The sequence below is a fragment of the Mesoplodon densirostris genome, chromosome 10, assembly GCF_025265405.1.
Source record: "Mesoplodon densirostris isolate mMesDen1 chromosome 10, mMesDen1 primary haplotype, whole genome shotgun sequence".
Taxonomy (NCBI): Eukaryota; Metazoa; Chordata; class Mammalia; order Artiodactyla; family Ziphiidae; genus Mesoplodon; species Mesoplodon densirostris.
Window position 1 is genome coordinate 13,166,459 of NC_082670.1, and position 6,000 is coordinate 13,172,458.

At 37.8% G+C, this 6,000-nt stretch overlaps 1 protein-coding gene across 1 annotated transcript in view; it reads left to right on the top strand.

Annotated features, from left to right (window-relative positions):
* Positions 1-5,024, top strand: part of MYLIP (myosin regulatory light chain interacting protein) — an 82,218-nt gene extending 77,194 nt beyond the window's left edge. Inside the window, exon 10 of the transcript XR_009533613.1 lies at positions 4,994-5,024. The gene's annotated coding sequence lies outside the window, so the exon portion shown is untranslated. The remainder of the gene's footprint in view (positions 1-4,993) is intronic.
* Positions 5,025-6,000: the final 976 nt, after the last annotated feature.

Consider the following 6,000-nt stretch of genomic DNA (forward strand, 5'->3'; position numbering starts at 1 on the left):
CCTTTTCCCCCAGTGGATGTGAATTATGAAGCTTGAGCCCCAAATACTGCTGACAGCCCTCCTCCCACAAAAGGGGCCCAGCTAGAGGGCGAAGCTAATGCTGGAACAGCATTAAGGACAGGGGGAGTAACAAGGTCCTTGTTTACATTTTTGAACCACTGAAGTCACCAATAACTAAGCCCACACAAGCACCTCTGAACTTCCTATTAAGTAAGATAAGAGATTTCCTTGTTGTTGAAGCTATTGGAAACATCGTTATTTGTCAGATGGTGCCAAAAACGTCCTCCCAGTTAAAAGTAGCAAAAGCTAGAGTGGAGTTTTTTGGTAAATTACTCTTCCTATGAAATACTCTTGATAATTAGGTGAAGGAACCATATCCATAACCATTCTGTGTGCCATCACATAGAATTAAAAGAATTTTTAATTTTTGTCCATCTATTCTAATTTACATTTCCCTGATTATTAGGGAGACTTAAATTCCTTTCTGTATGTTTATTAGCCAATTGGATGTCCTCTTCAGTGAACTGCTTAATTATATCCTTTGCCTATTTTTCGACTGGATAGTTTATCTTTTTCATATTGATTTTTTTAAGTTATAAATACATTATTTATATAATTCTTGTTATTTACTTGTATTCCCTGGAAATACCTTCTCCCATTCTAAGTTTGTTTTGATCTTTGCTCTTGGTCTTTTACTGTGTAGAAATTTTAATTTTAATATACTTGAACTTATTTTTTCTCTATTGTTTGTGCTTTTCTGATACATTGCTTAAAAAGTTATTTCATACTTATAGAACATAAAGATGTTCTCTTATTTTTTTAATAAAAATAAAATTTTCCTTGTTTACCATTAGATATTTACTGCACCAGGGATCTATTTTATATTTAATGTTGGATGGGGCCCTAAGTATTTTTTCTGTATGGATTGCCCATTTTTCCAGAACCATTTATTGAACAGACAGTCTTTTTCCTCACCGACATGTAATGTTAACCCTGGCAAATACCATTTTCCACATAGGATCACCTTTGTTTCTAGGTCTCTAGTCTGTTTTATTGGACTATTTGTATATACCTATACCTGTATTACACAGTCATCATTGAATAGCCATATACTAAACATCTGTATCTTGGTCCGTTACTTTTCTATACACATTTCAGTATCAGTTTGTCAAAAGCATCCTGTTGGGATTTTGGTTGATATAGAGACTAATTTTAAGAGAATAGCTTTAAGACATTTATCCTTATCATCCATGACATGGTATAATTATTTCTCCATTATTAAAGTTTTACATACTTTGGTGAGGAGATAAAACCCTTCAATAATCTATAACACTTTATCATGTATTCTAAAAGATAAAACAATCAAGTAACAAAAATATGCTTAATGTTTTACTCCCTTGAAGAGATCATCAATATCAAACTCTCCTTCATTATGTTGAACAAATACTCTCACTCTCTCTCTCTTTTTTTTTTTTTTTGCGGTACGTGGGCCTCTCACTGTTGTGGCCTCTCCCGTTGCGGAGCACAGGCTCCGGAGGCGCAGGCTCAGCGGCCATGGCTCACGGGCCCAGCTGCTCCACGGCATGTGGGATCTTCCCAGACCGGGGCATGAACCCGTGTCCCCTGCATCGGCAGGCGGACTCTCAACCACTGCGCCACCAGGGAAGCCCTCTTTTAACAATGTATTTTTTAAAAATCTCTTTTCAAATGTAGTAGCTGTAAGATCTGAGGTATGTTGGTCCATGGCTCTGGCCTCATCTCTTCCTGGATGCAGATCTTTGGTAAAAGACAAACCTATATTTATTTATTTATTTATTTATTTATTTATTTTTATTTTTTGGTGGTACGAGGGCCTCTCACCGTTGTGGCCTCTCCTGCCGCGGAGCACCGGATGCACAGGCTCAGCGGCCATGGCTCATGGGCCCAGCCGCTCCGCGGCACGAACCCGTGTCCCCCCCATCGGCAGGCATACTCCCAACCACTGCGCCACCAGGGAAGCCCCGACAAATCTATATTTAAAATTTTGAGTTCATGGGATGTTTTTCTCCATAGTTCCTTCAATAGTGTTTTCTAATTTTTCTCCAAAACGGAATTTCTCATCTTTTTTTGAGTTTGTTCCTTGGTTTCTGTTGCTGATATGGAAGATTTCCTATTTTCTATTATATTTTTAAGTTAGATATTGCTGGAGTATAGTAACATTCAATTTGTATGATAATTTTATATTAAAACTGTAGATATATACACACAGTTTTCTTGAAAAAAAAGTTGAACATGCCCACAGTGCTGGTGGGAATGTAAAATGGTATAGACGCTTTGGCAAATAGTCTGGCAGTTCCTCAGTATTAAACACAGAGTTACCATGTGACCCAGTAAGTCCACTCCTAGGTATACAGTCAGGAAAAATGGAAACAAATGTGCACACAAGAGCTAGTATGAGAATGTCCATAGCGATATTATTAAAAGTGCCCAGAAAAGTAGAAACAGCCCAAATATTCATCAACTAATGAATGGATAAAAATGTGGTATATCCATATGATGGAATATTATTCAGCAAAGAAAAGGAATGAAGTACTGATACAGGACACAATATGTTTGAACCTCGAAAACACTATGCTAAATGAAAGTAGCCATTCACAAACAATGACATATTATATGTTTCCATTTATATGAAATGTCCAGAATAGGCAAATCCATAGAAACAGAATGGGCTGGGGGTGAGAGGCAGGAATGGGGAATGACTGCTAATGGGTATGGGATTTCTTTTGGGAGTGATGAAATATTTTACACTGATTGTTGTGATGGATGCACAACCCTGTGAATATACTAAATATAATTGAATTGTACATTTCAGTGGGTGGATTGTATGGTGTGTGAATATCTCAATAAAGCTTTTTTATGCAATTTTTAAATTAATTTTTATTGGAGTATAGTTGCTTTACAATGTTGTGTTAGTTTCTGCTGTACAGCAAAGTGAATCAGCTATATGTATACATATATCCCCTCTTTTTTAGACTTGCTTCCCATTTAGATCACCACAGAGTGCTGAGTAGAGTTCCCTGTGCTATACAATAGGTTATCATTAGTTATCTATTGTATACATAGTAGTGTATATATGTCAATCTCAATCTCCCAATTCATCCTATCCCCCCTTCCCCCCTTGGTATCCATAAGTTTTTTCTCTACATCTGTGTCTCTATTTCTCTTTGCAAATAAGTTCATCTGTACCGTTTTTCTAGATTCCACATGTAAGCAATATTATATGATATTTGTTTTTCTCTTTCTGACTTATTTCACTCTGTATGACAGTCTCTAGGTCTATCCACATCTATGCAAATGGCACTATTTTTTTCCTTTTTATGGCTGAGTAATATTCCATTGTATATATGTACCACATCTTCTTTATCCATTCATCTGTTGATGGACACTTAGGTTGCTTCCATGTACTGGCTATTGTAAATAGAGCTGCAATGAACATTGTGGTACATGACTCTTTTTGAATTATGGTTTTCTCAGTGTATATGCCCAGTAGTGGGATTGCTAGGTCATATGGTAGTTCTAATCTTAGTTTTTGAAGGAACCTCCATACTGTTCTCCATAGTGGCTGTACCAATTTATATTCCCACCAACTGTGTAGGAGGGTTCCCTTTTCTCCACACCCTCTCCAGCATTTATTGTTTGTAGACTTTCTGATGATGGACATTCTGATAGTTGTGAGGTGATACCTCATTGTAGTTTTGATTTTCATTTCTCTAATAATTAGCGATGATGAGCATCTTTTCATGTGTTTGTTGGCCATCTGCATGTCTTCTTTGGAGAAATGTCTATTTAGATCTTTCCCCCATTTTTCAATTGGGTTATTTGTGTTTTTGATATTGAGCTGCACGGGCTGTTTGTATATTTTGGAGATTAATCCCTTGTTTGTTGCTTTGTTTGCAATTATTTTCTCCCATTCTGAGGGTTGTATAAAGTGTTTGTTTGTTTTTTTTAAGTTTAACCTGAAGAGTTTAGAGATAACTTCCATTTACAAGAAGTATGAGGGGATAAAGGAACATGTTAAATGATACCAGGAAGTAAACATGTAAATCCAGAATAGAAAATATTTTACAAGACAACTGACCCAGTTTCTTCAGGAAAGGAAAAGGGAGGGTAGAGTACTCTGGTTTGTAGGAGACTCAGGAGACAAAACAATCAAATGTGTTGTGTGACCTTGCTTGAATCCTGATTAGGCCAAAGCAAGTGTAAAAAGAGTTTTTTGAGATTATTGGGCAACTGTGGTTATGGACATGGAATTGGGTGATACAAAAAAATGTTATTGTAAATTTTGTTGTGATTGATAATGACATTGAGGTCTTTAAGGAAATATCTATATTTTTAGAGAGCTATATTGAAGTGTACAGGGTGTTAAGCTCTCTGGGATTTGTTTTGAAAATATTTTAGCAAATAAAGAAAGGGGGGAAGAAACAGATAAACGAAAGGACAAAAAATTTTAATTTTTATTGTTGAATCTGAGTGATGGATATTCTATTCTTTCTTGTACATGATTGAAAATTTCTCCTAAAAAAGATAGGAAGAGGAAGGAGAAGATAAATTATTTATATAAATTTGACATTTTATGTATTGAAGACATTTTTTTTCCTTTTTTTTTTTTTTGCGATACATGGGCCTCTCACTGTTGTGGCCCCTCCTGTTGCGGAGCATAGGCTCTGGACGCGCCACTCCGTGGCATGTGGGATCTTCCCGGACCGGGGCACAAACCTGTGTCCCCTGCATCGGCAGGCGGACTCTCAACCACTGCGCCACCAGGGAAGCCCCTGTTTCTTCTATTTTCACAGCACAAAACTAGCCTACATTTATAACCTCCTTTGCAATTTGGTATGGCCATATGACTAAGTTATGGCTAAGGAATATGGGCAGAAGTGATACATGACATTTCGAGACCTGTCTCAGGAAAAACGTCTGCCACATCATGTCCCATGCTCTCTGTTTCTCTTAGTCATCGGCTGGAAGTGAGGTACTCTTCGGAGATGGAAGAATTACAGAATTGAAGGAGCATGGGTCCCTGAGTCACTGCTTGGAAGGCAGCCCCTGGACATCTGATTGAATTTTACGTGAGTGAGAAATAAACTCTTATTGTATTTTATCCCTGAGATTTCAGAGATTGTTAACAGTAGCTAGCAGTAATGGCGCACAATGTCTTTCTAATTTTGTTTTTATATTTACATATTCTTTACTGTTTGCCTATTTTATATATTATTGCTATGTGTTTGGGGGTGAAGGGAGGTCTCAGGGAATAAATCTATAAGGCTATTTTGGCCAGATTTCTGACCAGACATTTTGAATAATCTCCACATAGCATTTTCTATTCCTGATCAAGACAATATCAGTTGCATAGAAATGTGAAATAATGCTGTCATTGAAAACTCATAACAATGTTTCTGTGAATTTTATCTCTACCACTACAGCAACACACTGTACTTAGAGCAAAGCATAACTCTTAGGAGCCCTTGATTTATTGGCTGCTATTTTAGGAAGCATCCAGTAACAGACTCCTCAGCACAAACCCACCAGTTTCAAACTGCTTGATTAGACATGTTTTTGCCAAACCCCTTAAATATAGGTTATTGCTAGACCAGTGGCTAGCTCTGTGGCAAGACCCCAAGGTACAGTTTGTCTAAAGACAGTCGGCACTCCTGATGCGTCTTCAATCAACTTGTAGTTAACCAAGCCATCCCATAGCAGGAGAGAGCTGCCTTCTTTTATTAGGAATAGGAACGAAGGTCTGAGTCATCTCCACCACTCAGGGCAGGTTTTGCCTTGTGGCTTGACCATATGCCTGCTCTTCCTTTGACACACGGTGGATTCTCAAGAGCATACTAAATATGTTGCCTGAGATTTCTGTTTTGAGATGACAGCAGAAGTACATGCCTCTGCCTGTCAGGTCGGATTCTGTCACAGGGCATCTCCTGCTGGGGTCTTTTGAATTCAGACTTTCTCCTCCCA